The sequence below is a fragment of the Bactrocera neohumeralis genome, chromosome 2 (assembly GCF_024586455.1).
Source record: "Bactrocera neohumeralis isolate Rockhampton chromosome 2, APGP_CSIRO_Bneo_wtdbg2-racon-allhic-juicebox.fasta_v2, whole genome shotgun sequence".
NCBI classification, from domain to species: domain Eukaryota; kingdom Metazoa; phylum Arthropoda; class Insecta; order Diptera; family Tephritidae; genus Bactrocera; species Bactrocera neohumeralis.
In genome coordinates this window covers 45,616,052-45,628,175 of record NC_065919.1, presented here as the reverse complement: position 1 = coordinate 45,628,175, position 12,124 = coordinate 45,616,052, and the positions used below count along the sequence as shown (strand labels likewise).

At 37.6% G+C, this 12,124-nt stretch overlaps 2 protein-coding genes and 1 long non-coding RNA gene across 5 annotated transcripts in view; 1 reads left to right on the top strand and 2 right to left on the bottom strand.

The window, feature by feature from the left end:
- The window catches only part of LOC126751339 (E3 ubiquitin-protein ligase RNF181 homolog), a 76,275-nt gene that overhangs the window by 11,856 nt on the left and 52,295 nt on the right, over nt 1-12,124 (bottom strand). Inside the window, exon 1 of one of the 2 annotated variants that reach the window (XM_050461530.1) lies at nt 8,591-8,993. The exons of the other annotated variant lie outside the window; for it this stretch is intronic. The gene's annotated coding sequence lies outside the window, so the exon portion shown is untranslated. Of the gene's footprint in view, nt 1-8,590; nt 8,994-12,124 lie in introns of those variants that run through there. 2 annotated transcript variants of the gene reach the window in all.
- The window catches only part of LOC126751326 (serine/threonine-protein kinase OSR1), a 33,212-nt gene that overhangs the window by 6,647 nt on the left and 14,441 nt on the right, over nt 1-12,124 (bottom strand). The window lies entirely within an intron of this gene.
- LOC126751342 (uncharacterized) lies at nt 3,725-4,611 on the top strand. 2 transcript variants are annotated; one of them, XR_007665874.1, is made up of 4 exons: nt 3,725-3,863; nt 3,923-4,119; nt 4,173-4,332; nt 4,398-4,611. It is a non-coding gene; the product is annotated as an uncharacterized LOC126751342 (long non-coding RNA). The 2 variants fall into 2 exon arrangements; XR_007665873.1 differs by having other exon boundaries at nt 3,725-4,119; nt 4,398-4,609.

The following is a 12,124-nucleotide window of genomic DNA, read 5'->3' as shown; positions in this document are numbered from 1 at the left end:
CAGCTTGTAAAAATCACAAAACGGAACTTCCGAGTTATGCACATAAACACATATAAAATTATAATTTACATAAATATAGATTTCTAGTGGATTTACTCTATTTAAACCATTCAGAGATAAGATAATTCTGTTGGTAAATATATGTAGATATGTATGTATGTATATGTGGTTTTATATACGAAATAAATTATAAATACAGGGTGCATTAAATGCAAAAGGTAGATATTTTTTGCTTTCAATTTAACTTCATTCAAGAATAACCATGTTCGATTCACTAGTAGTTTGCTTGGCTTGTTTGAGCGTGCTCTCTTAGCTACAATTGAACTTGTGTCAACTAAGTTATTCAGCTGATTTGAATACAAGATATTATGTTGAGGAATCAGCATTAAAAAGAACAAAAATATTGATGTCCAGTTAAATACGAATTCCGGCAAATTTTTCTAGAGGAAATTCGCCCTGAAATATTGGCACCAAGTTTTTGTTTCAAGAACATACTTATAATAATTCGACATACATGTCTGGTATATCACCCCACCATTAATAAATCAGACTATATTCTCCCAAAGCTGGATTTCAATAGACACTTCCAGGTGAGGATACCATCTAGACGAGAATGGAGAAGAGGTTCAATAGTAGAGGAAGATACCACCTCAGTCTATACCGACGGGTCCAAAATGGGTCCTACTCCGCAGGCACGGGGGTATTCTCCGCTGATCTAGGCATATCTCTCTCTATACGTCTACCGAACTCGGCTAGCATCTTCCAAGCAGAAGTACTAGGCATAGAAAAAGCCTGCGAAGTTCTATTAAATAACCACGGGAATATACATAAAGCAACTATATTTACGGATAGCCAGGTGGCCCTCCTGGCACTGTCTTCACCCATGACAAATTCCAGTAGAGTTCACAACTGCAAGAGAGCACTAAACTCAATAAAAGACAAGCTCCAACTAAACTTGATCTGGGTTCCCGGCCACAGGAACATTTTCGGTAACGAAAAAGCAGACGAGTTGGCAAAGGCAGGAGCTTTCCTCAATGAATCCGAGGCGGAGCTAATACCAAGCCCGCTAGGATCGATCAAAGGAGAGATCAATAGACAATTTCAACAAGTTGCAAATAACAGGTGGAAAAACATTACAAAATGCGTCATAACTAAACAATTATGGCCAACATATGACAGGAAAAGAACCAACGACTTATTAAAAAGGTCAAGAAAAAGTATTTACAGAATAACAGCACTGTTAAATACGAAAATGGGTCCCTACAACGATTCTGCCGTGGCTGCGGAGTAGCAGGAACAAGGAAACAATCTTCCACTTTCTCTGCGAATGCCCAGCTCTAGCACAGATCCGACACAAAACACTCGGAATCCACCAAGCACCAAACCTTGAATGGATTTCCACCAAAAGCATATCGGACATAAGTAGTTTCATCGAAACCTCAAAATGGTTTGAGAGAGAAGGTGAAACGTAATAGCAGATACAGGAGGTTCTACGAATAGTGTATCAAAATGGCACATCAAGTGCTAATTGAGCCCGATAGGACTGCACTCCTACCTACCTACCTACCTGGTATATCATTTGGATAAAAGTGCTAATACCGAAGAAATCTTCAAATTATAAATATACTTCTTAAATTAGTTAAGATTTTCATTCGAAACTTCCTCCACAGACTCACTGCCTGCCATTTCCTAAGAAAATCTACATTTAGACAGCTTCTTGATATTTGCAATTATTTTGTTCTATTCACTACTCCAAAGTAGTTTATAACTTGGCTGAGATGTGAATGTGGACTCTTCTGGGTACAAATAGGCCTTAACTAAGCTCGGTTTGTTCAGATTCCTGTAGCCTCAACCAACTCAAGCACTTTCATACTTTTCATAATTATAGATTATAATGCCTTAGATTATTTAGAAAATTATTGCCGGACAGACCGCTTGACGAGCCTTCACACATCAACACAATATACTATATGTATATGTATATCTGTATATATAATATACTATCTGTATATTAACCAAAAATAAATGATGTTGGCTGTCTTCAAAATTAATAAATTGACTATTTTCATTAATTTTCATTGACAGCTCTTAGGACATTTGACATATGACAGTTAACAGTTAACAGGAACAGTGTTGCATTGGAAGCTATAAAGGAAAGTTTTCGAAGACCACGAAATATATTATACACCTATCGAAAAAACTTCGATATGTTTTATTAGGAAAAAGGCACCCTGTATTTAGTAAAAATTACCTCGGTCAAAAAAGAACCCACCTGTTTTATCATACCCAGAATTTTGTAAAAGCACCTGCCTGCCCAACCACTGTTGTCCGTTATCTTGCCCCGAAGCGGAAGTTAAATGAGGGCAAGAAAGTCAATAAAATTAATTAAATAAAAATATGATAAGGAATACAAGAAAAGAGCAGGCATGTACAATGTAACCGCTGTGTTGCTTTGTTATATCCTAAAGAGGGTCTATTATATTTTCTACGCAGTTTGTAACACCCAGTAGGAAACGTCGGAGCTCCTAAGTAGTATATATGCATACCATGTAAATGAAGAGCATGATGAGCTGAGCGGATTTAGTCAAGTCTATCTATTTGTCTGACTGTATATACGTGAACTAGTCACTCAATTTTTGAGATATCTATCTGAAATTTTGTGCTTGCCCTTTTCTTGCTAAGAAGCCACTCATTTGTAGGAACCGCCGATAACTAACCACTAGAACGTATAGCTGCCATACAAACTGACTTATACAAATCAAGTTTTTTATGAAAAAATTGTTCATTTGACAAGATACTATCTTTACGAAATTTGGCGTGGAATTTTGTTTAAGGTAACGGTACAATTTCCAAACAAATTGATCGGATCGGACTACTATAGCATAAAGCTGTCATACAAAATGAAGGATCAAAATCAAGTTCTTGTATGGAAATCTTTTTTATTCGGTTCGATATTTTCGCGAAACTTGGCTTATTGCCGAAGGCAACTCTACAATCTTTAAGCAAATTCAGATTGGACCACTATAGCATATATGTATGTAACTGTATACAAACTGACCGAACAAAATAAAAAAATATATTTTTTTTCTATACCCTTTTATGCTATAAGAAATCCATGAGTGAAGGGTATTATAGCTTCGGTGCAGCCGAAGTTAACCTTTGTTCCAGTTTGTTACAACTTCTCTTCCCCACAAAGTCACGGAATAAATAAATACCATTTAACAAGCCACTAAAATGCACGGTTGTCGATATGTGCATAGGCATAAACAAATAAAGCGAATAGTTAGCCACAGTTCAGAAATGTACTTAGTTACTTAGTACATAAGTATGTATGTATGTAAGCTATGTGATCGATAAATTTTATGACCACTAATCGCGCTTGTCGGCAACTTAATGTCAACCAGAACAAGAATGTGGAGAGAGTGGTGATAGAGAGAGAGGGAAAGAGACAGAGAGCATGTGTGGGAAAGTACGACAGAAAGTCAAATGCAATTAATATGAAATACAATGCCAACAACAAATAGCGAGCGTTGAATGACACAAACAAAACCAATAACTGCAGTGCGAGTGAAGAGGAGGCCAAAGCAGAAGAAGAAAAAGCGGTGTACTTCCTAATGACATTCGTCACCACCAGAGGGCGGGTGTTGGTAAGAGGAAATTGTTATTTATTTTCGTACATATTTTCATGACCGAACAGCGCACACTGCAGTTATTGTTTGCCATTCTTACACGTTCCAACTGCCAGCTTTCCCAAGCCTCCCAATGTGTGAGTGGCTATGTGCTTATGTATATGAGTGTGTGTGTTTTTCTATTTAGTCGGTCGCGCGGCACACATTTTTAATCACTGTCGTCATTGCGATTGTGTAATAAAAAAAAACAAATACGAGAATATAAAACAAAAATTTTAACTGAAATATTGTAGGTTAGCGCGTGAATATGTGTATGTATGTATATTGAATGCACAAACGCCATGCAAGTGAACTGTAAATAAACAGCGCTTATTGGGAAACTGGGTGACTACTTAAACGTGCATACTGGCTGCATTGTCGCACTGACGCACCGACGTCGCAATCAGTTTGATATGCTATTTTTAGACTCTCGACAGAATTAAGGTTGCAGGTAATTGATTTCATCATTGACAACAACAAGAATAACAACTGTGACAATTTCAGTGACAAAACAAAAGGAAAAACAAACACGGCTATTGACTATGGCGTAGTGGTGTTGCAATTAACGGCGCTGTTGAAATGAGTTGTTGTTGCGGAATGCAAGAGTATGAATGAAACGGTTAAGCGATGGAAAAAGTAGCTATGAAAGCAATAACAACTTATAGTAAGTGTGTTTAAAAATTAAATTAAATTTCAAATTCAATTAATTTCGTTCTATTTGTTCCTCAGATCAATGTGCTGATAAGGGGATTCACTGGCGTTATCGCTGCTGTTTGCACACTTTATTCATACCGCTTCGCAGAAATTTCACAAACATGTGAAAAAATTAATAAAACAATCACTACAACAAAAATAGTAATAATAACAACAAAAACAAAACAAAAAAAAATAATAAACAAAATTAAAAATAAAATTGTAAATATTATAAGGATAAAAAAATATATAAAAAAAATAAAAAAAGATTAAAAAATTATTAAAAAAAAATTATATTACATTTTTTTAAAAATTATATTAATTTTTTTCATAATATATGCACACATAAATTTGTATATATGTATGTACATATGTATGAATTTAAGCACGTTACTAACATAATTTACACCTAGTCTGATTTTGACCAAATATTTACATATTTGAGTGCTTTTTGCCTTGAACAATTATTGTTTGCGCCAAAAGCAAATAAGTCGAAACTACTACGTTTTAAGTTTTGGTTGTAATTAATTATTTATTTTTGTATACAATTGCGTTGCCATTTGACGGCGAGTAATTAATAGCACAATATAGAATAACTGGTAATAGCAGCTAGTTTCAGTGGAAAATTTATTTAAAAAACGTTTAAGTAGAGTTTTTTTTAATCTAAGATTACATTTTAGCAGATTGTGCTAAATATAGCTCAACAACATACGTTTACATGTATGTACATGTTATGTACAGATATACGTTGTTACAAACAAAAATTGCTTGCCTAGGCTAGGTTCACACGAGGACTCTGTCGTCACTCCTTATCTAGACATATTCTTTTGGCGTCGCCCACTGTGTTCACACGAACGATAGAAGTCGGACAACTTGGGTCGCACATTTTCTATCTTCCCTTTCATGCCACATTCTCAAATTCTTGTAAACGATGCACAAAAATATTTTTGATTAGCTAATTTTTAGGCTTATTCACCGTTTACATATTTAGGGAACTCACAATATATGAAACCCCTAACTATATCTAAAAAAAATAGATAATAAAATTCAAATTTCTAAACGTATCATAAATATTCATTTGAAACCGAGCGCAATTGGCATGATAAGGCAAGAATTTCAAAATAAAAAGGAATGCTGAAAAGCGTAGCAGCGTACTGTTACGAAGAAAAACTCGTGCTCGTGACACAAAGCCAGTCACTCGAACACGAGCGAAACAGCACCTTTGTCTTTCCTCGTCGCCTTCACACCTACCAAAAAATTCGTTTAGACGACAAAAGTGTGCCTGTGCGAACACAGTTTAAGCACTCACTTTACGAACGTGCCTGCTGGAAAAAAATGTTTATTACTCCGTTAACTTTGAAGTGTAAATTTTTTCAACAACAAAGAAAAACTCTTTTTGGGTGCCGTCAGTTTGTCAAAAATCAGAATTTTAACTGTTTCTTCGATTATTCATATATTGACACTGTTTTCATAGGTCTTCCTAAAGATTGGCTATGTGATTAACGGATTCCAAACTTTTTTTTAAATAATTCACTAGTTATTAAAGTACATTAAATTTTATAAATGTACATACGTACATATTTTAATTATTTTATTAAAATGACTTCAAAAAAAAAAAACGGAATCACAAAAAATCGTTTCTTCTGATTTGGGAAAATATAGTAAAATATAAATATTAGTTTTTAACAAAGGGATTGTTTTTTAACACATTGAAGGATCACTGACAGGCTTCTTCTATCTTAAACACAGCTTAACTTCATAAGACGAACTTGTGGTATGACTGAGACTCCAATAAGATCCGTTTGTAAACAAGCAAAATGTCTGCATTTGGGCTGGAGAACAACCTATAGAGATTCAAGAGCTGCCATTTCAACCAGAAAAAAAACAACGGTTTGGGGTGGTTTGTGGGCCGGTGGAATCATCGGTCCATATTGATGCCGGTGAGAACGTAACGGTCAATGGCGTCTGTTAACGCGCCATGATAACCGACTATTTGATGACAGAAATTTGAGCTCATGATCTCGATAACATTTAGTTTCAAAAAGACGGCTCCAGTTCCCACACATTGCATCAATCAATGGATTTATTGAGCGAACACTTCGGTGAGCAGATAATTTCACGTTTTAGACCGGTCGATTAGCCACCAAGATTGTATGATATCACACCGTTACGACTTTTCCCAGTAAGGATATGTAAAATCTAAAGTCTATGCGGACGATCTCGTTTCGATTCAGGTCTTGGAGCAAAACATCACGTGTGTCATTCGCTAGTTACTAGTCGAAATGCTCGAACGAGTAATCGAAAATTAAACTCAATGGATGGACCATCCAAGAGAGACCACGGACAAAATTTAAAAGAGATAATGTTCAAATAATAAATGCCAAATAATGTTAGTGATAGTAAACATACTCATTAAATTTGACGTAACAACGCACGTAGAGGACGATTTGAGCTTGATATTATTTCCAACGCAGACTACGGGAAAGTTGGAATGATTTGACAGCGAGGCACATTACTGCAGACTTTTGTTCTAAATAAAGTCTTTGCATTCACTATATAGATTCAAATAAATTATTTCTACTACCGAAAGAAAAACAAGTCTCTAAGGATAAAATTGATTTAGTAAATACTAGCAAGACCGTCATTTGAGTTATAACAAGATCCCAGTGCATTCCCGTTGGTCTTATGCAATTGATACTTGATTACGAGCAAAATCTACAAGAGATTTCCAATGACTTACAGAGATAACCACAACATATCAAACAAATTATGATATCATCTATCAGAAGCAATCATCAATTGCGCAAACTTTAAAGATAAAACAATTATTTCACAAAGGCATGAAAAAGAAACAATTGCGTTCTATAAGATTACCAGCAAAACACGATTTTTACGTCAGCAACGCGAAACTAATTCGGTTGCCATAATTTTTGCATGAAACACCGTTAAAAGAGGGAAAGACAAAGGCGCGTGCAAAAAATTATTTGTTTTGCCACAAAAAAACGAATATTTTTTCAACTCAAAAGTCATGCCAAACTAATTATGTAATTCGAAACGGCTAAACGCCGAATTTCACATGGAGACAAAGTCAAACGTGTTTAACAGGTGGCTAAACGAAGCTTTCAAAATATACTTATACATTTTTTGCTGAAACGCCAGCGCCAACAGGTCTCGGGCGCGGCGGAAGCGTTGTCTTAAATATTGCGCCCATATTGATGAATTTGGCAAAGCGGTTGGCTGAGCAAAGGGGCGCTGCGACTGTTGCGGTGTGTAGCCGGCAAAGCATAAGAGTAAAGTGGGCGCGAGACAAAAGAGTAAAGCGAGTGCGAGGCAAAAGTGCAAAGTGTTGCGATGCCAGATTTACCCCTCTTTTTTTTGTTGAAGTCACGCGCTGCACACAAATGATAAATCACAATACGAGAAGTGAAATAAAAAAAAAATACAGCTCGTTTTTTAATCACATTTGTGTTGTGTATATTTATAGCACGCGTAAATAGCATAAACAACGCCAAAAATAAACGAGTGCAAAGATAAAACAAGGCATTTCTAATCAAAAATTGTAACGCCAGCAGAGCAAATTCATTATATTTTTTCTGGCTTCCTGTGCGTAACTAAAATTGAAGCCAAAGGCACGCAAATGCGCCGACAACATGAGGAAATACGATTTCCTGTTGCATACAGGCGCGCTTGGAGTTAACGAACTGGGAATACCGAAACTGGCGCGGCGCGCAGCTTTCACTGCAATGCGTGCATTGCAAGCGATGGTCAGCTGATCTCCAGATCGCATAACAAAATCAAGTTCAACTAGTAATAAATGCAGGCACTTGGCATTAAGCCGCTTTGAGCCACCTTAAAATGGCGCTTACACACGGAAAATAAAGTAATTAAAAAAAGCAAATAATAATATGTAAGCGTGATTAAACGTGCGCATACGCGTGTAGAGCGAATGTCGGCGCGTTTGATTGCCGGTCGATCACACGGTGCTCACATTTTAATCAGATGACAACAGAGCGCCGCTGGGCGGTCACAAGTGTACAATATCAATTCTCAACGAGTAAATGTCAATGACAAGGCAAATACAACTAGCAGCCAACAACAAAGCAAAATAAATATTGTAAAACACGAAGCAAAGAACACCGTTAAAATCGCAGTCAATACGAAGTGGCATGTATGTATAGCAAAACAAAACCAAAAAAAAAATAACTTCGAAAATTTAAAAAAATATTTACAATTCAAAAAATAGCTCTGCGCATTTTTCACTAGGCGCTTTGCTCGCAGTAGACACAGAATTATCCAAGCGCTACGCTTCCTCAAGGCGTGTGGTTAGAGTTTCCGTTTTGTATACACTTTTTTGATATTTCACTCAAAAACGCTTTCGAAAAAATTATTGCTTTCAGTATAAATAATTGTTGTTTTTGTGTTTTTTTTTTTGAAGTTCTACACAATCAAAATCGCGCACGTTCTATGCGACAACGCTGACACTACAAGTATTTGAAACGTACGAAAAATTAGGTAGACTGTGAAAGACTTGCGAAACGCGCGCGCAACTTACTGACGCGTCTTTGCGTTGCGTGCGTGGATACACCACAGAAAAGCGTTAATTCACTTTAAATGTCGCCGAACAACTGAGCCAAAGACCGCACAAATAAATATGAAACTTATGTGACTCGCCTTAGCGCTGCCGTTGCCGCCGCCCTGCCGTCGTTGTTGTAGTTTCGTTTTGCTTTTAATGTGCTATTTTTATGTCTGTTTGTTTTGGTTTTTTTCGCCGTCGCCGTGAAAGTACCTAACCGCTTGGGTGCCTGTTCGGCCAAGTCAAGTGTTGGCGCGGCGGTGCGGCGACGTGAGCGGCAATCGCTTGCGCACGTAACTCACAAGCGGTTGTGAGCGCGTATGCCGCGCGTATATGTGATTAGCATGTGAGCGCCGAAGAGCAAACAAGCTGAAGCGGCGATAGGCATGTGTATCTCTGTGACGGCAGGCTAAAGGGAGCGTGGTGTGTGGTGGCGCGCGGCGCAAATGAACAAACGTTGGAATAGTCAACGGCTATAGCAACAGCGCGCGGTTTGGGGAATGGCGGTGCGCTAGGGAGGTAGCGCGGTGGTGGCGCTGTGAAATGCCACATATTCGGTGCCAGCGCCTAAAGTTGTAACGTCAGCCATGGCGCCGCACAGTGTGCTGAAAAGGTGGCGTTAGCTTGAAAAACCATTAAGTATGTGTCACAGTTAATGTAGAGGTTGGTCAAATAAATAAGGGGTGTCTTGAATATGAGCGCGTTTATGTAGCTGGTGTGATCGTACACGATGATATATTAGGTCCATTTGGTAAAACTCGTTAAAACAGACATTTCACAAAGAGAAAATATTCGAATTTCTTCTGCCAGTCTTTATTGTTACTTTGATACAAAATGGCTGCTTTGGAAGGTTGGTCCAACTCTTCGGGATCACCGTGTACATATATCAAAAGAGCCTCGTTGGGCGACGTTATTTTTGATTTTTTATAATAATTTAAGTTTTACGCACTGAAACGGAGTGAACCAAATGCTTCGACTCTACACCAAACCACTTTAACGAAGAAAAGATTTCCATAGTTTGAATACACGGTATATTTCTAGAAAAGTGACGATCACCGGCTTCAGTAGAAATAATGCACAACCAGGACCCATAAAGCTATGCTGGTAGGTGTAAAATAACAAGCAGCCAAACACTTCTGTGCTAGAGAAAAGTATTCCTCAGCTTAAGAACTTTGTTTTTTTTTTTTTTTTGATATTACGGACCTAAATTTTAAATGTGAGATGAATAAACATGGCCTTGAACCAGCTCACTGTGCGCTCAAGTCTAATCAACAAGTGTTTAGCTTGATTAGCAAAAAGTTACTTCGCAATTAGGCTTGTTTGGGTGCCTAATCATAGCGGAATCACTGGAAACTGTAAGGTCGATGAGCTTGAAGAAAAAGCCAACTTACTCCAATATTAACAGGTTGCGAACGGGCCAAAGAACGCGGTCCAGCGCTAGACAACTTACTCCAATATTAACAGGTTGCGAACGAGTCGGTTTAGCGCTAGACAACTTGAACGATCTTTCTCTTTCCTCAGTGTGGAACGCAAGAGGTCCATTGAATTACGTCCTCTTAGCAATTATAGGGATTCTAATCGATATGGGCTGAGGCTCAATATTCAGATGGACGTCAGTTTTCTCAATTCTCTGGCGGAAGGCGAGATGGCGATACTTCGACACATTTTCCCGAATCGCCCAGCATTGTCGACAATGAGGATCAAAGATCTCGGATGACATACCTTCAGCGAACCGGGGAATTGAGTGGTATCGTTAGTAGCTTCATGTATTGTTAAAGCACAAAACGCTTCGACGATTTATGAGCGTCTCTTGAACGTGATCTTCACGGTGGTGTTTCAAGTTCGAAACCAAACCTAAGCTAAATATTTACGTTTTAAGATCAACTAGTTAGAACATAATTCATTGAAAACCTGTTCTGATATTTTTTTCAAGCTTTGCCCTTCTGATTATCACATTCACATACATCCGAGACCGCTTAGATTAACTAAAATTCGAACCAGAAATTACATGCTCTAAAACGCTTACGATTTGGTAATGATAATACAAATTCCTTATTAATTACTTTACAAGACTACACTGTTCGTCGCTAGGCGCTTAGCGCAGCGCGTCACAATTTAAATACACGGGCAGCCGAACGAAAAGCACACGAGCGCAGCGCCGAGTGGACCCACAAACTATACACACACATACGTACTATGTATGTTCGTCGATAAGACAAATGAACGAATGAACTGCAATGCGAAACGCTCGACTAGATGAATGAACTGGCCAACCGTTTTGTGCGGACGGACTTTTATTGTAATCATGTGCGGACTCCGCGCCTGATACAAATAAATGCAAAAAACTCCACAGCGATATGAACAGATTTTCTTTGTTTTTATTAATTCTTGCACCGAAAGTACGTAAGCATGACGCGCGTACACTCCAGTAGCGCTTAGGGTGGGCGTGGTGAGCAGAGGGGTGCAGCACCTGTTGGGTTGGTGCCCAGTGTGTCATACCTCACTAGCCCTTCTGCCGCAAGTTTTGCTGTATTAATTGTTTGTTGTTTGTAGGAATTTATGTGGTTGGATTGCTTGGATATAAATTCATACATACATACATATGTACGCACCGTTATTATAGCAGTAAAAAGCGGTTTATTGGGAGCTTTAGCAATGTTTCTCTAAACGGTGGGTGGCGCGGCTGAAAAAAAATTTAATGGTTATGCAAATTTAATTCAAATATACATCGTATAAACGCGTATGAAAATATATAATGCCTTGCCCAAGAATAGGCAAAACACAACCACAAAAACAGAAAGAAATAGAATTTCTAGCAAATAAAAACGCTTAATCATCACTCATCGCTAGGGAATGCCGTTTGATAAAGCATTTCTTTTGGTTTTGTTTTTGTTTTATTGTGAATTTTGAAGGTTAGAAGTAATCAGTGAATTAAAATTGCCAATCAAGATTAGCAAGTGAGAGAATATATGTAAGTATGTATTAAGCAGTAAATGTGTTGGTGTTGTTGTCTAAAATTTCTAATCTTGGTAATGTTTTTTGACGGCATAAGCAGAGTAGAAAACTCAAATTTATGGCGCATTCCAAGCATTTGACATTGGATTAGTGACTACAGTTAGCTCTAACGTTTGAATTTGGCATTAAAATTTGAAAATAATTTATACACTGACACATGAACTTTACTTGTGTC